This window comes from Spodoptera frugiperda, chromosome 30 (assembly GCF_023101765.2).
Source record: "Spodoptera frugiperda isolate SF20-4 chromosome 30, AGI-APGP_CSIRO_Sfru_2.0, whole genome shotgun sequence".
Taxonomy (NCBI): Eukaryota; Metazoa; Arthropoda; class Insecta; order Lepidoptera; family Noctuidae; genus Spodoptera; species Spodoptera frugiperda.
Window position 1 is genome coordinate 8,990,619 of NC_064241.1, and position 26,266 is coordinate 9,016,884.

Below are 26,266 nucleotides of genomic sequence, written 5' to 3' on the forward strand. Positions count from 1 at the left end.
TTTCTTGGCCCCGTTCCGCTCTGCTCAGCTCCGCTTCTTACCGCTGTCATCGTGTACAATAATATGGTGTTCCGATTTCTCTAATATCATTGCGTGTCTACGGATAAGCTCAGCGGGGTTCCTTCATATTTTTGTTGCCCCACTTTTTGTTTATTTCCTTGCCCACATTTTGAAACTTTGGCTCGAGAGCAAAAAGAAATGAAATGAGAATTTAAATAATATAATTGAGTTTTAGACTTCCTGCTTGGATTTGGTCGCTATGAGTTTTCGAAGATGATATTCAACTAACTTTTACGTATTAGATTAATTTTCAATTACTTCTGAATATTTAGATGTCTTGTTATGCAAGCTTTGAGTTATCTACCAGAAGAATCTCGTGACAGGGATTTTCCATTCCATTTGATAACCACCTTTTATCATATAACCGAAGCATATAGGTACATACTTCCAGATTGCATTCACATACTAACAAAATATCTGGTGTCTCGTACCGCAGCTTCACAAAGGCAGCGTTACAGCGTCGCTCGAACCAATCTCGTCGCTCCAGAGCACAATGGGAACGTATCGCTTGTTTCCTAGCTTTTCTAAGCCAGGAGCAGCCAGATTGTGTATCTTGATACTACCAAGGAATTTTCAAAAACATTCATATCCATCATTTAATCAAACGGTCCTAGTACTAAGTTCAACGACATGTCTTTAACAAGTTAATTAATTACTTCTACGAGCCAATTATTTAAAAATCGTTAATAGCTCAAGGGCAAAACTGTTTGCTGAACGATTGAAAGACGATTTTCTATGTGGTGAATGAACTTTTAAAACAAACATGTTTTAATTAAGCTTAGGGTGTGACAGGTCTTAGTCGAAAAAAGATGAACAAAGACGAAGTTGATCCAAAATTATTAACTTCTAAGATTATAACCAAAGAATTATTAGCAGGAGCAGCGCAACAGTCGCCGTGGAATGCTTCTCATGAATATGAGCCTCTAGCATGGCTTGAAAATAGTCGAATTCCTAAAACATAAACAAAGAATTGTCATTCATCATTTTTGAGAAAGTGAAGTAAACTGTTTCACTATGTGTACAAGGAAGACACAAGCTAACAAGAGGGGGAAGGAGGCATATAATATATGATAAACGCTAACTTTCTGTGAATTCCGATACCTATACGCACCACATATAATATCTACTAATGAAATTATCTGTCCACAGTGAAGGAACCCTCGTGATTAACGGGCTGTGTGAAATGGTGGGGAATGAATGCGACTGTCGTTAGGGATTTGATTTTGCATATCACAAATTAATTTTGGTTCCAGTTGAAATTGGGTTCTGTCTAGTCTGGGTTTCAGTGTTCGGGGTATTATTGAAATACTATCTCTAGTTACCTTAGTTATATATAGGTAGAATTGTGAAGAGTAATATAAAAATTGTGTGACAGTGCTTTAAATGTACCAACAGGAAAAATGTTACATTATTTATTTGAGTAAGATATTTTTTGGAATTTCCATAAACTGAAGTATGAATTTACAAACAAAAGTGACATTTTGCATCTTGTACTAAATAATTAGGTGATTCTTCTCATGTTTTTGCAGCACAGCTTCTGTCGATTATCCAGATACTTACTTTAATGAGAAACAATATTTTTGGGAAGGTTGTCGGTAGCAGACATATCGTTAAATACTGCAAGCGACGCCGGCGCCGACCGCTCCTTTGTTTCTTTGACAACTCGATTTAGTATTTCATAGAAATATTTATAATATTCTCTTTGCAAACATATGTTAGCTGTAGACACTCATAAATTAGGCAGAATTTAAGTAATAAAATTAGTGAAAAAAAATAGCTATATCTATTGAATTAAATAAATATTATTCTTATATACAAAAGCATATATTTCTTGAACTTCCAATAACCACGTGGGTTGAATCGAATTGTCGTCACAATAACCGTTATCTAGTGTTATGCTGTTGCCCACATTATGTAGATGTATTCACTCGATATGCTTAACCGATATTGCTTGAACCCACCCGAGTATGAAAGTTCAGAACTTTGTTGGTTTCATCGAAGTTCAGGTTATGTTGGTGAGACGAGTTCAGTTTGAGGTGAGCGGTACTATTGTTGTCCTCCATTGATTAATGTCATAGTTTATCCACGATATGACAACAATGGCGTCTTGCCCGAATACCTTAATGCGTTCTGCCTATAGGTTTTATTTACCCTTCCCTTGTTTTCACTTATATGGTGTTCCTTTATTGTATTGAATATTAATATAGTTTTTTTTTCTTTTTCTTGCAGGAGATGCTGCGTCGTCGTCGTAACCTGAAAAGAAGAATGATTAAATAAATTATTTTGCAACCATTTGAATTTGAGATTGATTAGGATCAATTTATTTATTTTTGTCCGGATTCTTTATGAAGATGTAATAAAAGTTAATGTGACGTTAAAGGGTAATTTAGATCATTATAATAATGTGTCAGCTTCACATGGGAAAGAAATGTAATTGCATAAGGTATATTATTTATGCACTTCACCTTTAGTGATTGATTTATATTATTTTTCTTTATATTGACAAATATTTTTTTACTATAACGCAAAATAATAAAGCCGTGATTAACCACGTACATAACTACATGTACTGATTGTTTGTACGGTTAGCCATTACATTAAATACAATACTAGTCCTACAAAACGCAGGTGGCTTTAGAGTTCAACCTAACGTAACCGAGTTAAAAAAAATGAGTTTACTGCCACTTGTCCCTCAACATTCAGCTAACAAAATATTACACCTATTTTGAACACCCCGTACAAAGAAGGTGTCAGTCACAGTATTTGACGAATGGCATCGCATCGTACCATTATATGCAAATGTTCACCAGTGTGTACCAACACTAGCAATGATCGCGATAAAACACTGATCATCATCGAACCACGCCACTGGTTTTGATGACGAATGACTTGACACTTGTGGGAAATATCAGTGATTGACGCAAAAGGTAGACCAGATTGATTGATAGATTGAGGTGCAAGTTAAAAAATACAAAGGAATTTCATTGAATTTGTTTAATGCTGTGTCGCTTCACATATTACTTATATCTTTAGATGTATTCGTATAATTTATGTTGCTTAGTAAATAGGCCTGTTAAGCTGTCTTATAACGATGCATAACATTTAATTATGTTACCGATCTGTAATAACTGCATCACCTAAAGGTTTGGCTGGTAGAAAATGCCTACGGCATTAAGCCCACCTATGTACACATTCATGTGCATAAAGAGTAAAATAAATAAATAATAAAGTATTTTTAAAGTTAATTCAGACTTTTCAGCCAAGATTTAAACCCAAAATCAACTAGTTGCGCATGCGCATGCGACCATTAAACTCCCAAAATTGACAACTAAGAAGGTACGATATATAATTTATGTAGTGTAGCAAAAACAAACATCTAATTATTTGCAAATCCTATGATTAATAGAAACATTTTTCAATACGGTAATAAGGTTATTTACCCTAGTAATTGGCGTAGGATTCTACTACCGAAGAAGCTATCACGCCCTAAGGCAAAACTAAGACAGAATGAGATTGACAGAATGAGATAAAAAACTATACAGCAAGTATAGATTCAGTAGGTGTACGTCAAAGTTTTAAACTGTACTGAGATTGAAGATAACATCAATATCAGAGTGACACTTACCACCTACGCTGATGTTTGTAACCTGTTTGCTTAGAGTTTGCGCAATGAGACGTTACTGCTGATTTTATCTCAATTGACGGTTGTTATAAAATGGACCCAAATGTAATGATAATGATGATGATATTTAATTACGAGTTATTGGTTGATCAACCTTGGATTTCTCGTAAAAACTTAAATCAATTAGAATAAAGAAAATATTTCATATGGTAAAAATAAATATATTTAGGGTGCTTTTCCACCAGAGATACGAGCTACGTTGCTGCATCCGCGTTTGGCATCCACACATATTCCTTAGTACATAGCATAGCATTGGTGGAAATGGGTTCAACTAAGATAGGTATGTGTTTTATGTGGAAAGATGCGTGCTATGGATGTGTACTATCGATGGCTTCCCAACTATCAATACTCGAGCTGTGCATCTTCCTTCATCTTCATAGCACTGCTTACTCGCACTGCTACATAGCTTAGTATCAGTGGAAACGGTCACATAGTTTCACAGTTTAACTATCACATCCTCGCAGCAAGGCTACATAATACATATCCAGGGTAAAAGCATCCTAATCTAGGTACACAGTTTTTCAACGACCAAGACTTTCACTTTAAACAGTAACTTTTTTATTCAATTTAATTTATAAAATATTATGTTATTGAACACACCGATTTGTTTTATTAACATAGTGTTATTCCTTTTTAATCTAAGATCAACGATAAACGCTATTTAGATGTTTATTTTATTTACCAATACACGTCCACAAACATATCCCATAAAACATTTCACAGCCAAATATTATCTACGTAACAAAATAAATACACACGACACATCCAAAATACCAAGTTCCCGCGATCTTTAAGAAGAAACAGGTATGTGTCATGGCCGACTTGATGACGTATGTATTTCAGCAAGGAGGGAACACGAGAGCGGTGACAATGTACATGTGGAGGAGGAAGCCGCGGGCGCAGTGTTGATAAGTAAGTTCTGTTTATTAAATATAAGGTTTTAGAAAGATATTGCTAGTTTTATATTTACAGTTAATAAGTCAGAATGATTATGTATAGTAGTTACAATAATAGTTAGATTTTACTCAAGAAAGTTGATATACTTTTTTTACAGGCTATCGTTTACAAGTTGTTACTGCCAATAGAAATGAAAAAGATTTAACAATTTAGGTTTAGTTTAAGAAGTAATAATGTATACGTTAATGAAACTTTTGATTAGATAGGTAATTGATTTATATGCAGATTCAATAGTTCTTTGTTTAATATTACATATCCTTTAACATTAAATAATGTAATCTGATTTGTAATATTTTAACTTATACTTTATAGGTTTCAGTTAAAAGTTATAGGAACCTATTTATTAATTAGTCAGCAAGTCAGCCCTATATTTATATCTACATTGGTAGAACGAAAGTGTAAAAGTAATTTATCTACTTAATTGAGTTGTCTAAAAACCTTTTACTATCAAGGAAATGGTGAAACTAATGATTACGAGATAATGCGTAAGAAATGGACGAAGGCAAGAACGCTTTCCTACGTCTATTCTGAAAAAGCGAAAAAAGGATCTCTGATGGAGAGTCGAAAAAAAAGACCGAATTTCGTCTCAGGAGAGTAAGACTGCAGAACCTGAGTACGACCACCCAACGAAAAAGGTAATAAGTAACTCAATAAACCACTTGAAATAAGATCTAAGCACAAAACAATTAGGGATTGTTTTCGTCTGATGAGATAAAAGTTTTAGAAAGATACTTGGCAACAAATAAAAACGAGATATCCATGACTAGTGAGAAAGGAACGGAAGTACAAAAGGAGCGAGACAAAAATATGGCATTTTGATTAATACGTAGCCATTGCTCAGAGCGGGCTGTGTACCATTGCTAAGTAATGACCACTCCATAAAGACATGGTTAAGGTTAAAAGAAAATTACTTTATCAACGCCTTGTTTTAAATAAATATCCTGTTTCAGGAAATATTATTGTTGTTTCCAATACAAGAAATTGAGATGTTAGTAAGATGTTAAGATTCGGCCGCTTTATTGATAGCTACACAAATGATGTATTATGAGTATCGTTTATTTTGTTACCAAGTTTTGTTTCGAGCGTTTTATTTGAAACATGGCGGGTTAATTTTATTACTGCTATTAATTAAACGATTGTGAATAGATAACGTTAATTAAAATGTGTTTATTGTGGTAATAAATAATATTATTACTGTTTTTTGTTAGGTAATGGGTGTCGCGTTTTGTTTGCTATTATTTTGTTAATGTTTGGTCAATATTTTTTAATGTTTGAACACGTGTTTTCATCAACTTAAGTGTTGACAAAAGAAATTAAATTAGGTACCTACTAAGTTTTATTGTCGTGAGATGTGTCGGTAGTCAATGTTTCAAGTTTATACGAAACTACTAGTGGTAATTTTTTACTCTAGCCTCGTAACTAACTACAAATAAAAATACCATAAAATGTTATTTTAATTCTGCATTCATATATAATAAGAATTTTTAAAACTTTCAAATTAATCGACCACATAAATAAAAACCCAAAATGAAATGTTTGCAAAAACTCAGATAACATTCTATAAATAAGACTTCCGGCATAATTAATCAGAGCCAATTCTACCTATCAGTTTTCCTTGTACACTTACAAGTAACGAACCTGACTAAGTCACCAAAAATCTACGACATAATAATTAAATCCCTTCCTTCGAGCAGAAATACAGAAAAAAAGACAACAAAAGTATTAAAACACAATAAAAAAGCACTTAATATACTAAGTTGAGACGAAAAAAACGACCTGAATGTAAATCGTGCGCCTATGACATTCTCATTGGTTAAAAAGGGTTAAGACAGCTGTCAGATTGGTCCTCCACCAAAGGAATGATAAATTGCATGAGATAATCTGTGGCATATCCGTCTTAGTAAAAAAGCCGGCGTTTGACACAGATAAATAAGATTATTCAGCCATGTTCCAACCTTGGATTTGGTTTGATTTAATTACCTGGATTCTCACAATGTGTGTCCATGAGCTTTGTTTCTTGTTATTGTTTTGGCCATTTTTTGTCAGATTTCTTAATATGATAATTTTGGGATACCTATGTATTTTTTCTCTGAATATTTGTTTAAAGAATTTTGTAAAATTATGAGGTAGCAGGTTTGGAAAAAAGAAACATCCTACCTTAGAAGTGGGTGAAGAGTTCAAAATTCACGTAGATAATATTAGGTTATTCATAATTTATCTAATTTGAGATAAACTGTTCATTTCTTGTTGATAAGAATAAAAGTTGAATAAAATTGAGTAACAGATTTTTTATTGCAACAGTAACAACGCAACTACGTTTATCCTTTGGGAGCAGTGTTTGCAGTAACTTTACACTTATGTAGAATCTCAGGATAATTACGTGTACGCGATTATGTGTATGACGAGAGGGAAACTTAGTACTTACTTATAAGTTCCATTATATTAAATGATAAAAATAATTATGACTCTAGTTAGTCACGGTTTTTAAATTTTATTTATGATAGTGTTCCTTGGAATCCTATTTGCACATGCAACCAATTTCTTCGACTGCATTCTGATCTTACTGATACGACCAATTATACACAAAGTTCTTTTTAAACCATTAAATAAAACCACCAAAAATATTCACACATCCCAAAAAAATATTCAAATAAGTAAATTCCACGAAAAAATTTGGTACCATCTAAAATCTGAGGCAAAGTTCCACAGAAGGGTTCACAGGGATAATCAATTATGTATGTCTAGGTGAGCCACCAGGCAGTTAGACACAATGGTCTCGCCATTACCAACTAATTCCTTGTCATTTGCCTGTGGCTGGGTCCGCGCGACGGTCAACCGATTGTGTACTCGCTATGTACTGTGATTTTACTGCTGATGACTTGGTCCGTTTCAGTATGTAGGTATTGTTATGTTATGTACGTTGTGGATTTTAGGACAGATGTTTTAGTATATAGGAGTTATATGTAGGTATTGTTACGTTATGTACGTTGTGGATTTTGGAAGAGATGTTTGAGTATATAGGAGTTTGAGTTAGAATAGATTTTGTTGTAATCAGTTTTATTGCCTAACTGTAAACAAATTCTTAAGTGGTTGATGCTATTAGCATGTATATGTTTGGATAGTTCACTATTCAACTACATAAATCGAGGAAAAACACCTTACTACATTGAACTGTATATAGGATATCCTAATAGTACTTAACGCTTTACATACTACAACTGAGAACACGACAATACTCTCACTAATTCGAGCAGTACCTAATTCTAAAACAAATTCATTTCTACTAAAATTTTATACAAATAAGTCAATTTCACAATTGAATTGAATAATCCTAAGTAAATCGAGTAAGGCGTAAGCGGTTGTATCCAGCAGCAAGACAATCGATTACGTACGGTGGTTGTAGTGGTGCCGCACTTAGATGGAATGGTCACGCCATTACTGGATAATCCCGTCCATTTGCGTGCGAGCACAAGACATTCCGGCGAGGGTCAAGGTTTGTGGGAAGTTATTGAGACTTTAGCTCTGTAGTTATAAGAAAAAATATCAAGAAATATTTAGACTGTTTGTAAATTTCTTTGGTTCAAAATTGGCCTTAGATTGATTTAAGAAACTCCTTTGTTGATATAGATAAACGTATTCGATTTAATTCTTTACATAATAATCACAATTATCCACAGTCATTTAAATAGATCAAACTAGTTATTTAAAATTACTACCTAGAACCATGCATTAACAAAACAAGTTAAGTTTAAATATATGTATGAATAGGATATAAGGATATAATATGCTTGTAGGTATTTCAGTTCCATTAAAGAAATGAGTGAAACGAATCGAAACATTTACTCTGTGTTATATCACTCAAAGAGACCGACTATTTATTTAAAAAAATAAAAACAGAATATATAATAATATTAATTTTGTTGAGTTCGCCTGCTACTTTGTCACCTTCATTCTACTGTAATCCATCAAACTCATTGGAATTTGCGTACAAGAAAAACAAAAGAACAAAGCAAAGAAATCGCAGATCCACGAAGGCGTCTCGCCTCCATCAATCACGAACAATATTTGCTATTGGCCGTAATCTGTGTGCCCAAACTCCTCACTCCCGGGACACACACACTATGGGACAAAAATCGACTCTCACGGAAATTATATTGATATTCAATACACAATAAATGGGCCCTGTCAAAAACTTGCTGTTCGCTCCTACGGTCATCCCTAAGCTATCTGTGTCATTTGCTATTGGAAACGCAGCATCTATCTGTCCCTTTTCTACCTCATACATCTCGTAAGCTAGAGTGAGATAACCATGTATAGTGGGTTTAGCTCGCCTTTGTCACGAGGACTGAACTAATTTTTCATCATAGGGCCCACGACAGTTACAAATGCGGCCCGAACTGTCTCCTTCTTTAATAATACTTTTTATATTTTTTCAAGGGTAGTTTGCCCTCCGTCGAAGGAAGATTTTCATCTGGACCCCGGGAAAAAATTTGAAGTAGCTTAAAATGCAATTTGTTTGTTTAAACTCTTTAATACCTCCTTAATTAGAAAAAAACACGAGCCTATTTTTCGGATGTTTGAATTTGACAAAATCGGTCTGCGTAAAGGAATGAAAGAATTTGTTGTCTTAAAAGGTCTCCATGGAGGATTGTAATAATAAAATGTTACGTAATAAGGAAATCGCTAAATTATTTGAAGAATTGAAATTAGCTGAAAGAGAATAAATATGGACTAAAAAGAACTTAAACGAATTGGAACTTTAAAAGTAAATTGATTGTAGATCGAACGGTTTCTTAGATATTTATATTATTTAATCATCAAAAGAAAAAAGGTAGTTTCATAGGTACCAACATGGACCAACACTTATTATTATAAAAAATAATAAACTAACACTTATTATTATAAAAAATAATAAGTGTTGTGTTGTGTAAAATAGCCTGCGAAGAGTTATTTTAGAATTCGAATGCTCTTAGCTCAACATGTGTGAGAATACGAGTAAAATGCACATCCCTTAAAATCACGAATTAAAATGACAAACAAAACAAAATCACAGATGTTGTTCTAAAACCAATCGATGAACATCAACGTCTTGGGGTACAACAACACCCTTCGCATTATAATTCGGCACCCCATCAGATGAACTCTGCAGGCTCGATCAATCTCTGACGAATCTGTCATGTTCGGTTTATGAGAAAAATTGTTAGGATGCGTCCGAACATCTCCCTCCCCCTTCACTAGTCTTAGTTTATATAAAGGGTATTGGCATGTTAATAAATAATGTAGCAATATTCAATATTTAGATTGGGTTTATGAAAAAATATGGCTGCAGTTTTTTAAAGCATTGGTGTTTTTATTGGCATATAGAGTATTTTCGATTTATTTTTGGTAGAAGTCAAATGAACTTACTTCAAATTCAAAGATTTTTATTATGAGCCAGTGGTTTACAGAGATGTTTCTGGTTTGTGGGCGTTTGCATTGATCAAATAATCAGGTATACAGTAACTTGAGAGAGAAGAAAACCCAGTTAATCAAGGACATATTGAGCAAAATTATTTCCATTTGATTTTATTTTAAAAGTTTTAAGTAAAATATTAAACAATTTCAACGTCCTTCGTACAACTTGAAAGCTTTTATTTCTACTTTACTAAAGCAGAAGATGTATTAAATAGATTTAAACGGAATCGCCTGCGGACTTCACGAAATCCCGAATAACATCGAAACGCAAAAACATTTGAAGAAAATTCTTGGTTGGAAATCATTTGTCTAAGCATCGAGGGGTCAATGCGACGCGGCCGTTCCCACGCTGAACTTACGACTAAAAACCACGTTTTATTTTCACTTAACGAATCTGCAATGGCCTTAAAAATGGACCTTATTAGAGAGGAAGACAGTAGCATGTGTTAACAAATAATATGACTAAAACTGCAAATATAACTTTGTTAGAGTGTAGGTATTTCGAGAGAGTTTCCGCTAATCGTCTAGAAAAAATATTTGCCGATTCAGCTCCGGTTCTTTTTCCACTGATAAATGTGCTCAGAATATGTATCTGGCAATTTGGGTGTAGTTCGGATCCTTTTGTTTCATTAAGTGCTTTAGTGGTGGAACTTTTTTTTTTTGTTTTCCCTGGGAAACATGCCATGTGACGGCGACGATAGAAGAAAGTGAAACATTTGTCTTGTTATTTCTTCGTATGTCAACAGTTTTTGCTGACTAAAGATATGTATATAATTGGGTACATAGAAGTGTTAGGTAAAGATAATTATCATTGGCACTAAGTAAAGATATTAAGTAATTACATAATGTTTTCGGTACCTGAAATAATATTCTTGCTAATATCTAAGCATTAATAATTATATTTATGACTAGTTTCGATATTCCGTCTAATATATCTTACATACTTTTTACAAATATGCCTACCTATTCACTTAGATTACTTATTTTACAAAGCTAACCTTGATTGTGAAAACTAGTATCTACTTAAATCTAAAGCTAGTCCTCTAGAACATCAATATAACACAACAACGCACAAAACGAAATACTCGTAAATAAAAAACGACGGAAACAGCCAATTTCCTTATTACAAAAAAAATGACCTTGTCCTCAAATTGTCGTAATTGTCGAAAAGCATAATGTTATAAATGTTATTATTTTCTGACATAATATACATGGAAATAGATCGGTATCAAAAACCCACAAGCATTAGGGCTGGGGCACACAGCGCGCAGATATTGAAATTCAAATGGCCGCTTGTGATTTAGTATTCATTTGACGTGATGGAGGCTTTACTTCGGTTTAGGTTTCGCCAGGCGTCGTCTTCTCGTACATCATAGCGCTACGCTTCAGATCATTCGGGTTTGGACACACTGAGTAACTTAGATTTTTTGGTTTTTGTTTTTTTCTGTGATAATGGTCTTGTTTTTAATGATTTGTTGATTTTGTTTCTTTTTAAGTAGTTCATACGATCTGATATGATAGTTGATTAAAAAGCGATTGTTGTAAGAGTCTAAGGTCTAAAATTGAAACATGATATTTTAAAATGTAGATTAAGTTTATCGTTCTTTTAAATCAGACGCGCCAGAAAATTTATATTTATGTCGAGATTTTCCTTCTGTTTAAAATATTTTCTTCTTCATCTTATATAATTATTATGTTCTTCATTTTAAAGATATAACAATTTAAAAAAGACGCTATTTTGCATATCGTTTCTAACTTCATATGACAAAACATAAATATTACTAAGTACTACCTCCAAAATTCAACACATTTCAACCAGTAAACGAACACATTTCAAAAAGTAAACCAGTACAAAAATAAAATTTTACAAAAAAATATATACAAAATACTCCCACTATATTCACACCCGAGTCCGGTTGACGGCAGCGTAATCCCAAAAGATTTCCACTTGGAGCGAGCATCAAGTCGCGTCCCCCGCCGCTACACATTCTAAATAATAAACAGCTTCTCTACCTACGCTCTACCAGACTCTACATGTACTCTATATGCTGATGTTTTGCTGTATTGACAACGATTACTAAGGAAAACTGATTTGTAATTTTGTATAGATGAAATGAATTTTTTACTAGTTTTCATTTTTGATTTCTTTTACGGATAGTAAATACTATAAAGAGGGAGATTAGAATTATATAAAATAAACAGCTTCTCTACCTACGCTCTACCAGACTCTACATGTACTCTATATGCTGATGTTTTTCTGTATTGACAACGATTACTAAGGAAAACTGATTTGTAATTTTATTTTGTATAGATGGATTGAAATTTTGACTAGTTTTCATATTTGATTTCTTTTACGGATAGTAAATACTATAAAGAGGGAGATTAGAATTATATAAAATAAACAGCTTCTCTACCTACGCTCTACCAGACTCTACATGTACTCTATATGCTGATGTTTTGCTGTATTGACAACGATTACTAAGGAAAACTGATTTGTAATTTTATTTTGTATAGATGGATTGAAATTTTGACTACTTTTCATATTTGATTTCTTTTACGGATAGTAAATACTATAAAGAGGGAGATTAGAATTATATAAAATAAACAGCTTCTCTACCTACGCTCTACCAGACTCTACATGTACTCTATATGCTGATGTTTTGCTGTATTGACAACGATTACTAAGGAAAACTGATTTGTAATTTTATTTTGTATAGATGGATTGAAATTTTGAGTAGTTTTCATATTTGATTTCTTTTACGGATAGTAAATACTATAAAGAGGGAGATTAGAATTATATAAAATAAACAGCTTCTCTACCTACGCTCTACCAGACTCTACATGTACTCTATATGCTGATGTTTTGCTGTATTGACAACGATTACTAAGGAAAACTGATTTGTAATTTTATTTTGTATAGATGGATTGAAATTTTGACTACTTTTCATATTTGATTTCTTTTACGGATAGTAAATACTATAAAGAGGGAGATTAGAATTATATAAAATAAACAGCTTCTCTACCTACGCTCTACCAGACTCTACATGTACTCTATATGCTGATGTTTTGCTGTATTGACAACGATTACTAAGGAAAACTGATTTGTAATTTTATTTTGTATAGATGGATTGAAATTTTGACTAGTTTTCATATTTGATTTCTTTTACGGATAGTAAATACTATAAAGAGGGAGATTAGAATTATATAAAATAAACAGCTTCTCTACCTACGCTCTACCAGACTCTACATGTACTCTATATGCTGATGTTTTGCTGTATTGACAACGATTACTAAGGAAAACTGATTTGTGATTTTGAATGGGGGGATTGAAATTTTAACTAGTTTTCATATTTGGTTTCTTTTACGAATAGTAAATACTATACAAAGAGAGATTTGAATTATGTATCGATATAGTATCTTTATAATAATATTGATTTGTTTCTTTCCTTTGATAGATCCTACTAATATTACAAATGTTTGTGAGTATGGATGTTTGTTACTCTTTCATGCAAAAACTACTAAATAATATATTCTGGAATAACACATTGGCTATTTTTAATCCCACGGGAACACGGGTGAAGCCGCTGTTAGAAACTAGTAATTTAAAAATTCTAATCTAATTACATTATATACACATCTTATATACCATTCAGTCATCTATCAGACTTAAGTGTATTAACAACACCCCATATACTACATAATTACAACTGAAACCGCTCTAAACAAAAACACTTCTAACTAGTTTAAAACATGAACGATAATTATTTTAAGTGGATTCAAAATTTAGTAAGTGATGCCACCGTGTGTTGCGGCAGCATTCATCTTCTTTGGTGGCACAGAAACTGATATTGCTAACGAGTCGCTTGGTTGAACACTCAGGCGCATGCAAGATTTGTCTAGTATAAAAAGGTAACTAGTAAAAAAGTACAAGCGCATCTGCTATACAAGAAATAATGAGCATAAATCACACTATAATATTATAATCTATTATCACGCTGAAACTAAACTGATTTTGCTGAAATTTGGGACAGACAGAGTATGAGCTGACTCGGGTGATAGGATTCTTTATACCACACGAAGGTGAACGAAGTCGCTGGCAGAAGCAAGTATTTTCATACTTTTATTCTAATTTAAGGTATTATGATACCTAGATACATACATCACATACCTATGTATCTAAATATACATAAGAATCATGTAGTTTATGATGACTTGTTATTTTGTATTGTTAAAAAATATATCTCAAAAACAAGATACTTTATACACATAATACTTAAAACACAGTATATCTGTAGTAAATATATAGTTTAACTACGAAAGCATTTTGCGGTTTAACCCGCCGCCGGCTTCGTCTTGGTCGTATTGACCTCAACGTACCTATTTCTTAAACCGGACTAACATTAAGACTAAATTGCTTCGCTAAATAAGTTATTTTAATAGGATCACTAAATATAACCTGAAAGTTAAGTTAAAACAAAATTCAATCAACAATCTCAAAACACAATTTTGTTAAAATCTCAAGAGAGGAAAAATGTCTGTTCATCTCTCATATTGATGTGTCTGGAGGTAAGTTAGGTGTAAATGTATAAGCAGAAAAATCACAAGCAAGTCTTCCAATAACATTATAATACAAGTGTAAGTAAAATTTATCGCAGTCAAGAATCGTTGTCAGGTACAAATGTTCGAAGAAGGACAGGGAGTACTTCTTTCGTTGACCTTAGAATACAAATATCCTTGGCACATCCCTAACTCTAACAAAATCCGTAGTAACATATCCATTGCTGAGTTTCTGCGCTCACACGTGTAATGTACCAAACAAAACGAGTAATGTATGTGAGGAAATGGTAGAAAGTCGAGAAAGATAGGGGTGTCAGATTACGTAGCAATGCTACAGTAGTCCATTGATGCATTTCCTCAGGGCCGTTGTGCACTGGATTGATGCAACGCCGACGCTGGACGTATTGCAATCGTTATGTACCTAATGTCAATGCGATCCTGTCCGACTACTGTTAGTCTGTGTCGATGTTTAAGGAGTTTTATTTTAGTGTTAGAATGTAATGCTTTGTCTGCTATAGGGGAATGTATGGTGATGCAAATATTTGTATGAAGTCGACTGCGAGATACAGCAGTTGTAAACTATTTGGAGAATTTTTAAATTAGCAATTGCAACTTTTGGTAAAATATGTATATAAAAGGTTATATAAATGTTTGTATAAATATAATAAACGATTTTCGAGAGAACCAATTGGTAAATCATTTGAAAATCTCATGCCTAGACTACTGAGTTATTTACTTATATAGGTATATTATATATATAGAAAGAATTATTTTAGAAATGAAGTATAATAAAATATCATAGAATACAAAATAGCTTTATTAGCTAATTAAAAATAATAAGTATTCGAATGAAGGTTATCGAGTGGACATTTTATTGAAAAGCAATCTAAAATAGTTAGCAAGGGTAACAACGAGTACCCAGTGGCCAACAAGTTGTTCGTTTCAAGAAAAACAAAAACAAACTTATTGTTTGGTAACTGTGTAATACAAAACTCGGGCGCAAAGAATTAAAATCATATTGGGAAAGTGTATTTATGAGGGTAAAATATAATAATTTATTTTTCTTGTATTTTGATGGTTTTGGCTCTATAATGAAGTAGAAGATATTAAGATTAGAAAAAAAAGTATATAAGTACGATTTTCTCAAATTTTCAGGCAACCCGCAATGGAAAATTAATAAAAAAAATTTTTCTTTTAGAAAATGTTATATTTATTATAAAAACATCTTTGTTGCGAAATAGACTTATGTTTAGGAATACATTATTTTACCAGATTTTGGAAAATGATCCCGCATATTTTTAATATTACATTATTTTTGTATATAAACAGACATTGTTTTCTATTACATCCCTTAATGATAATACAATACATTAAAAATCAATATAAATAATAAAACTATGTTGTATGAAGGTAATTTTACCGCTGTCTTCAAAGTTGTTATACGATATAAAGAAATCGACACTGCTCGATTTACAACCTTGGTACATTGTAATCACATGAATAAGTGGTCCTTTCATGTATATAATCTTTATATTATTGTATTTTAAAATCCTTGTAGACATAAATAACTTATTGCACATTCACTTATTTTAATTCCGTGAGCTATAGATAGTATCAATATCAAAGTAACAGAAATAGGAGTAAATAATATCGTTACCTGTTTTCTAAAATAAAATATTGTTAACAGTTTAATTTATTAGCTAAAAACATAAAAACATCTTACTTATCTCTTAGTCAAATCTAAATTTTGAATTTCAAATCCGGAACAAAGTTCGTTCCAGAACCTTTAAATATTAAACCACAAAAAGGTTATCCTATCCCTTCCAGCCAGTCCATAGAGCAGCTAGAACAACGTAGGAAGCATTCACAAGACTGGTTGAAACATAAATCTGGCTCGGCGGCTCGGTCGCGCGGAAACTTTTTGAATTATTAGTTTTAATTTCCGCCTAAGATCCGCCGCGCGTCCCCGTATCTGTCAGCGAGCATATACAATCCGCGGATATATTATGTTTGTGTGAACTACGCCTTACACGGGTTATGAAGCGAACGATTTAATTACGTTGGGATTTTGATCGTTCAGAGTTTATATTTACTTGGAGGATGTTAAAGTGAATTATATGAAAGGTACGTTCACTTTTTCATTATATAAATATAATTGTGTCTCTTTGAGTCCCTTAGAAATATGTAAATACATAAGTCTGAAAATAGACGAGATTCAAAGCTCTTGAATCAATAGGAAAGGTAAATCCCGACAGTCTACTTACTCACTACACTATATTCGCTTCAAAAGTTTCGTCCAGCAAAAGTCCCGCTAAACGATATAGTCAGTGATGTAACAAATTCTCCCATACATCACAACCGCTGCTAAACCCGACCCCTTTCCAACATTGCAGCATTATATCAGACATCAGCAACATTCTTAGCACTCTATTAAGATACAACTTTGTTATTGAATGGTAGCGTAATTACACACTATACAACGCCACTGGCTAAGGCGATGTTGATTTTATACTACTGCTGATCGAATGTAAGATACGTGGGCAAATAATGTGCATGTGTTAATATGCGGTGCTCGGATAGCGATCGTCTGAATCCAAGTAGGGTTTTGCAATCAAAATGATACCTTCTGAATAACGAGATGCGTGAATACAGACGTTGGGTTCTGCCAATGATATGTGATTTGCTTTGATTTGCTGTTATTTGCGAGATTAAGTTTTATTGCTCGCTTTTCTTGAAGGTTACTTTGGTTTGTTCTGGTAAAACTGTGCCTGACTTTAAATTCACTTGTCTTGTCGCTAATTTAAGTAAAAGCTCTTTTATTGTAAATAAAATAAGGTTTAGTTTCATAGATAGTCCTTTAGTACTTACAGGTGTAAAACTACGACACTAAAAGGCACAGAAATAAAAAGCCGATACAACACACAAATAAAAGCGGTCGGCCGATAGGATTAATAAATTTGTCTAGTGGAAACGCCACGCTTTCACCGTTCTCCCTTTTTGCGTGTGTTTCCACATTTTTCACGCTATAAATCATATTTTTTCACCGGTAGCGCTTTTTGCGCTGGCGTCCTTTCGGTTTGCCCGAGCGTACTGTCATTTTTTTCACTCGGACATGGGAGTTTGCACTTGCTCATTTCGCTTTTGTTTTGTACAGAGAATTTATGATTAATTTGTACCACCGATGACGCACAGTTGAATGACCTCGACATTGAACCGCGGTTACACTTAGTATGTGTAAACAAATAATGCCATAGGCTGTGATAATAATGAAGCGTTAATTAAAACGCTTAATTATTGATAAACATAAACAGAGCGAAGCAAATTCCCTTAACGCCAACATGACAAATATGTATTCAGTCGACAGCGGGGGCGATGGCGCACCGCTTAAAATCTCTCATCGCTGTAAATTTTAATTTAGCTACCACAACGAGAACAATTTAATTTAATTGCCAAATCATTAAGTTAAGCACGAAAATATTAGTCGGCACTAGTGCGACGGAATTAATAAACTCAACAGTACAAATAAAGAAATCAATGACGTATCTATCTTCGGAAAAAATGGCGGAGACTGTACATTAATACGTGGCCATAAATTAAAGCGTGGCTTAAAATTAAGACAACAAGCCTCTTTAATCTACAATAAATGGTGGTCGTCGCTCGGAGACCGGTTTCGAGATGGAGGCGCAAAAGAAAAAAGAATAATCCGGTCCGGAGCGGGTCCAAAATATGATAGGCATCCATAATACAACATGGCCGCTAAGCTCCTATATCTATCTCTGTCGCGCGTGGGGACCTTGTATATGGCTATCACACTTTATTAAGGTTGACCACATGTGGAGTGTTCCGCTAAGCCTAACCTTGATATCATACTCTCCGCTGTACGGGGTGTCCTTATGTCGATCTCGTCTCTCGCTTTTACAATTTATTGCTCTACATCATTTATTTATGGTCTATTTACTAAGGATAAATGAGTTTATATGAGTCATATTTTCAACGTAAACTTTATTTGGATTAAGTTTAAATGTCAATAAACTTTGAAGGAACTCGTTCTTGCGTTATTTTTATTGCCAAATCCATAGCAGCAAACAGCAAATGAATATTCAAAAATTAGCAATCTGTTATTAAGCCGGACTATCGACACGTATTGATAGTGAGACAGTAGGTATGTGACACATAAATGTCCCCTATGTTCGTACGGAACACCCTATAGAGAGCCGGACCCCCTCTCGCGTCGTCCAACCGTCGGCGACCACAGCATTCCACATTACCAACACCACCTTATAAATAAAACCGCTTATGTGAGCCTACCTGCCGAAGCCACTCAAGAAAACATAATGTAAGTAGGTATCCCATGTTGACATCGATAACGTTACTGATATGCATGTCTTGCGGTATTTTAATTGCCCAGTTTTCAAGACCAATTTTGTATAACTTTTTCGTAAACTCTTTTAACCGCCTGGGTGTTAATTTGGACACTGTTGTATAAAAATATAAATAATATTATATATAAAATGTTTTATTAATCTCTAACTAAATATATATAAAGATGAATCGAATAGTTTACAACTTACTTCATTTTGTTTTCTTTCATAGCACTATGAACAAGTCAATTTTTAAAGATTTTAATTGCCTAAAACGATCACTTTAATTCACTATAACACTTTTATATACCAATTTATGTAACACACAAAACAAGCACTGATTTATCCAACACTTAGAAACAAACTGAGCCGGTCAAGTGAAATCGAAACTGCATTTTAGTGATGTCAGTGCGAATAATATGCAAATTGTCACGATCGGTAGGTGGTCATTGTTACAGCACTTTTGTCTAGTATCCCTATTCAGAAAAGAAGAACACTTTCGCTCACATTCCAGTGAATTCAGTAACACCTTTTACTTTCAAACAATGACATTTTGTAGTATTTGTTATGTTTAGTCCTAAATGTGGTTGTAAATTGGCAAAATACTTTCTTTCGAAAACAAATTGTGAAGAAAGTACCTGTTACGATTTTGCACAGTTCTGGTGCAATAAATTATGGTGAAGTTTTTTTTTGTGTTGGCATTCTTTGGTTACCTTAAGTGATATTGCAATTAATTATTGTAAGTAAAGCGGAAAGTAGCCTTTGCTTTGCGTGCCGAAAAGGGAAGAAAGTCTTTTTTTTTGGTTAAATAATATCATACCGTTGTGATGGTGGTAGGGTAAATCTTTTATTTTATTGTTTTGTATTTTAAAAAGCTTTCCTGGTTTACGTTTTTAATTTATTTTTTGTTCATAATTTTGTAAAGTTTGAAAGAAAATTGTAGGTAAATTAATTATTATAACTTGGTCAATTTGAATTTTGCCACTCATTGGATTAACCAACCACTATTCTGCACTCATATTATATAAATTATAATTAATAATTCGTCAAAATTTTTGATCAAAAGATCTTTTTTTCATATTATTATTTAATGAAGATTATTCTCAATCAATGAATCCTCTGTTTATCACTATTATAATATTTTCCTTCCGTTTTAAACAATATCTCTTTCATATTAGTTACATCTGTTGATAGAGCTACTGTTGCACCTATAGCTAAGCTATATTAATATAGCCTTTGTATAAAGTTTTTGGAACTTTAACTGTAGCTGTAGCTTTCGGAACTATTATTCTTATGATTTTCCTTAATTCATTAAAACATTTTATGTTATTTCGATCGATCATTTGTTGGTTTCATTTTTCAATTACATTTTATTGAATGAATAAATAATGTGTTTTTAAGTTTAAGGCTGAAAATAAAATAATTACTGAATACTAACTACAGTGAGTATACAATTCACTTCTAGTGATTTTCATCCACTAATGAAAATCGCGTGAAAATTCGTTTAATAATTTGACAGTTAAAAGCGATGAAACAGACTTTTTAATCAAGATATACTTAATGAAGATAAATTATATCTCAATAAAACAAGTTCTAACTAGAGCGAGTAGAAATAATTCAATACACGTATAAATAAAAGAACTATCAACAAAATTTAAAGCATAGCAAAGCCGTCAGTGTAAAACATTCCTCTAACAACTCATTATCGCCGCCTGCACTAACAGATGTTCCACTGTTATTAATACTGTACGAATTAACTATTTGTTAACACAAGTATTTCGTTTTATTGTACAACTTTATACTTTGAGAGTACTCGTATACGGAAGTTTGTAGCGTTTGCTTGAGAATTGTTACTCAAGTTTGCTTGCAGTATAAGTATTAGAATATTATGGGTACCTAAAAGATTCTGTGAGAATCAGTTCTGACTGAAATCTTAGTTTTCTTGATTTCTCATAATTTATAATTCATTGGGTAAGGTTTCATCATCATCGTCAGTGTGTTCTCATCCATTGCTGAACATGTATCTTGAGATTTACGCATCCAACCACTACCAGCCACCTTGCGGATACTGTCCCTCCATCTAGCTGGAGGACGCCCTACACTACGCTTCCCTAGACGTGGCCTCCACTCGGGTAAGGTTTATAGATTCTTTTTCTAGCGTGGTCATGGTGATGAATAAACTAATTGCCAAAGTCCAAGTCACAATACAAGTATCCAAACTCTTTATTTTTAAACCGCAACACTGGTACTTACTCTGTGCAGTCAGTAGTCACATTACCGTATAATATTTCATTATTTATTTTGATTAATAACAAAAAAGTAGCAGCTACTTATTTTGGTAGAAAATCTCTATTTACAATACTTAAAAAGCTACCGCGTTTCAACAACAAAACATTATTCAAAGAACTTTAAACTTTGAGACGATCTATTCGTTTTTAAAGTCTATTTTTGTAAGCACGCTCGATTTAAACCGTGCGAGTATATTCCGTCATTTTATAAATACACCGGCGATACATTCTTAGTGCCGTTACCTGTAGACAGGCGAAAGATGTACGCGTTTGACCCGAGCCAAGGGCACGTAGAACAAAGCTCCTAATTCTATTGAAACACCATTATCTAATAAGTTTGTGGACTATCAATCATAGTGAAGCGTCCCCTCTTCACTTACATATCATTAATCAGTATCTATAAATGTTACGCCGACACTTGTGTATCGAATTCTCGGTTTTTTTGGGGGTTGATTACATTTAGCGTGGCCCGCGTGGTTTCTATATTGATATGTGGAAGTTGGGTGTGTAACGTACCTTAATTATACAATTGCATGTAGGGTTTGTGCGAGCGTTAGTCAGAAAGAAGGAGGGTTGATATAGCGTTTTCGTCAGATTTTTATGTTGGCAATTTTAGTAGAGTAATTTGAAAAGGCGAAGGTAAAATATTTGTCATTTTTTTTTATTGTAGTTTTGTACCAAAGCTCTAATAATAGATGGTTTCTTGTAATATCATTACATTTAAATGATTTTGATACCAATTAAATATAAATAAAGATTTCCTTATAAATCAAAAGCGGCACATTTAATTTCTTACTTCTCAGTTGCACATCTCACTCCTAACAAGGTTAATAAGTAACGATTAAATAATCGATTTGCGTCAATTTAAATGATCATTTAACAACCTAATCGAATAACAATTTGCTCGTCACTAAGCGAACGAGCAATGACTAAATCGACATGCTAACTAATGCTGTGCATTTCTGAAAGCATTAACTGTAAGTGCCTGAACATAAAACTGATAGGTATGCGATATATCCGAGCGGCCATCAATCTGGGACTGATTCGAATAACATCTCGATATTTAGTATCGATAAAAAAGAGCATCGAGTGCGGTGCCTTTGTTCTCTAAACTTGTTGTGATTCTTTAGTGTTGGGAGTTGTTTAGCTATTGAGGATATTTTTTACATTTATTATAATGTCTATATCAAGGCGAATCGATCTTCATAAAAGTTGAAACGGAAAAGTAACATTGTTTGTTAAACATTCAGCAATTTGTATCGCTAGTAACATCATGAACCAATAAAATATAACTTGAAGTCAAAACAAAAGTTTAATTACAAATAAGGAACAACTTAACAGCCCAACCCCCATTAAAAATTAATTCTAACTAACAATTCAAACAGTAGCTTGTAAATATAAATCTTCAAAACAAAAGTACAATGTCCGAATCATAGGCAGGAAGTCAGATTAAAATCGGGCGTCACAGAGCGTCATGACTTGAATTATTCCAGCCAATAATAGGGGGGAGCCCTATGGCATGCGGGTATTTGACTCATGTACTACGGCACGACATCGTATCGCGTTTCTATACTACTGCATGCCGCATGCCGATCGCGTGTACAACAGGCCTTATTTACACCCGCGACTTTTTTAGAATTAGACGCTTTTTTTGATAATTGAGAATTTAAATTTGTTTTATCAGCTAGTATAGAATATATAATGGTTTCAGTTTATTGAATGAAATGTTTAGTATCTAAAAAATTAAGTTTTATTTTTTTTCAATGAGATGTTGTTTAAGTGGAAAACGATTAAGATTAATTACATTTAATTTGACTTTTATAACAAACCCAGTGACAGCAAAGCACTCAATAAAATAATGAAGTACCTAGTAAAGAAAATTCTTTAAAAGTATGTCTTTAACACAACATCGATTATCCAATCAATCGTTGCCTTAAATCCCATTAGCGCTACTATTTTTATCTATCACGACATTTTTGTCTGAAACGTGCGCACGGCCGTATTCTTGTGTGTCGACAGCCATTTGTCACCATCGATCGCATTTACCATCAGTCTACCTCCCAGACACGCCGATTGCCTCTACAACATGTATGTAGGTAATTGTTTTATTTGTTCTGACAAAAGTTTGATATATCGCCAATTGAAAACTATTAAAAGATCGCTCTGGAACTCTAATAGCCCATTAACGTTGGACGAATTGTAAACATAGAGAAATTATTGATGCTACATTGGATTAAGAGAGTTTGTGGTTTCAGAATAGACCTTTCGTTATAAAATGTGGCCAACAGGATTATTCTCGTGTTATTTTGTGTGAAGTTTGAAAATTATGTTGGCGTGAACAATTTTTAAACAAAAGTATTGTATTCTTTAGTTTGGTTGATCTTGATTTTAGTAATTCTTAAAATATAACAGAGCTAAGAGACAGATCTCAACAAAAAATTATACTTCAAGTAAATTACAATTATTAGTAGCAGAAACATTGAGTATTGATTACAGAATGAATGATTATTACAACGTAATACTAGTTTTTATATAAAAACAAAAACACCGCTTACATTCCGACTCCGAACTGCAAATTATTCACTGCTGGATTGTTTCGCGAAACCAGTTAAATCATACAATTATAACGCAATTTCTTGATTACCGTCTTCGTCACTAATGCATTGACTCTTTCTTATATACTGTTATAAAAAGAGACAGAAACAACACGTACGATGGATCGTACGTGATTGAGGAAAGAGGGCGTGTTTAGTACATTTATGGAGTGGAAATTATAGATTGATAACACCAATCATTTAGAACGCCATTACTTTACTACTGATTCGCGATGAATATAAATCGAAAGCACTTAATTAAGCGATCAATTAAACCGCTTTTTATTATGTTGCAGTCTAACTAACTTGTGCATACCTTCGTTGTGTAATTATTCAAACTGTTCCATGCTGTTTTTGCAAACGATAGCTGATATTGAAGTTATGTTAGCAATTATATCCAAACTATGGTAGACTACAGTCTACAATTTTAAGTTTGGAAGTATTAGAATATTATTCAGATACAATTTTTTAAAGATCTTGGTCTTGCTGTCAAACATTTTACTAGTGAAAATTTAATTTGATACGAAACTTCTTTCAAATTAAGGTTAATAAAAAGAAAAGTAAATGTTTAAACTAAATATTGCAAACAAAGTACATTTGAAAAATCTGGACGCTAACTTCAACCGACTTTCTATAATCACACTACTTAGTTTACGTAATAAGTCTTTCAAAAACACATAGCGTGGGCGGTAAAAACTCCCTTTGTTGCCGCTTGAGCGAGCTGATTTCTTAAATAATGTCGGTTTGTGTAGGTAGAGGGCTGGCGAACCACATAGCAGGCAGGCATAGGCAAGCCCCGGTGCAATCAGTCTTATTCCACGCGGACGCGCCGCGATTAGTCAACGCCTGGTGCAGAGACAACCGTTCCCTTTCCCCCCAACCTCCTCTCGGGACGCGAATATCGATTGTTGGTAATCGATTTTGGTTTGGGCGTGTATCGATTGCTGATGTTTTAATTGATTTTTTTATCACTGTCTTGATTATCATAAAAGTAATTAAAACGTAACTGAGACTTTTTGGGAGCTTGTTTCATTATACAACTCAATATCAGCACAGATCTTCAATTTAAGGAAGAAAAATGTTGTGGTGGAATTTATAATATTTTGCAACTCTAGGATGAAGTACAGACAGATAAGTATACGCTATTACGGACCAACCACCGCGTAGCACAGGTCACGTCAAACATAACTATAACGTAAACGTTGTTCGCATAAGAAAGGGGTAAACAACATCATCGAAGTCGTGCCCTAATCAAGAACTGGCCGGCCTTAAGCTCTTCAGCAAATTACTGTTGTTGAGTGTACGTCTCCGTCATTATGTAAGGTGAGGGTATCAGAATCAAAATGTTTGAACGTTTATTCTGACGATATGATAAGGTGATTTGCTAATTTTATTTTTGATTTGTGAAGAGTGACGTTTATGTATGAGTGTAATGAGTAAAATGTGGATAGGTAAAATTGTTCAAATTGATATAGTCTGAAAAAAATAATAACGTGTAGAGGAATGTCCTCGGTAAAATAGAAGTTAAAGTCATGCGTATCGCACAGAAATGAAAATGACATAAAAGCAAGTAAACATCGAACATTTGCTGTGTTCAAAGTATCTATGCACTTATCTTGACATCTATTCCCAGGTTAAAAAGTAGCCATATTAGCTATCCATATCTCGATCGCATTTCCCGTAAACAACTTAACACGCCACATTATCTATCCACGAGCCTTCCTTTATCAGAATTCATTACCTATATTTTATTCACGTGGTCGTCTGTTATCGCGACTTTTCTCACTGCGGCATTATAATGAAGAGTTTAAATTTAGGAGTAATGGTTGACCAATAAGATAAAAGCGAGAGGGCTGCGCTTGCAAACGTAATCAAACACCAAGCAGAAACTCTAAAACTGAAACCTTAAAGATCAAATTGGTGTGTTTACAGAGGAGTTTATCGTGGTTTTTTGTAATGACGGACGTTTGGACGGGCGCATACAAAGCAGTCGGCTACCAGAATAAAGTTATCTCGCGATACATCCCCGTATTAATGGGCAACTCGTTACTTGGGTATTGAGACGTCTTGGATCACTAAACCCGATGATTTTAAGGCATCGAACTTTTTAAAAAGTCAACATGGCCGTTCATTTTATTAAACAGGTTGGTGCTCTGTATTTATAGGGTGTGCTAAAAGTTAAGTCGAATTGAGGTTGTTTTATGTGGAGTAAACTTCTAAGCATGTATGTAACAATTGAAGTCTGTAATTTTAAAACTGTTGGACAATTTGAATAATAGTAATATTGTGACAGAAAACTTTCATAAAAAGATA

The 26,266-nt window shown here is 33.5% G+C and overlaps 1 long non-coding RNA gene across 1 annotated transcript; it reads right to left on the minus strand.

Annotated features, from left to right (window-relative positions):
- Positions 1–1,455: 1,455 nt before the first annotated feature.
- LOC126912816 (uncharacterized) lies at positions 1,456–17,786 on the minus strand. Its single transcript, XR_007707462.1, has 2 exons — positions 17,579–17,786; positions 1,456–2,313 (listed from the first exon to the last, which is right to left on the minus strand). It is a non-coding gene; the product is annotated as an uncharacterized LOC126912816 (long non-coding RNA).
- Positions 17,787–26,266: the final 8,480 nt, after the last annotated feature.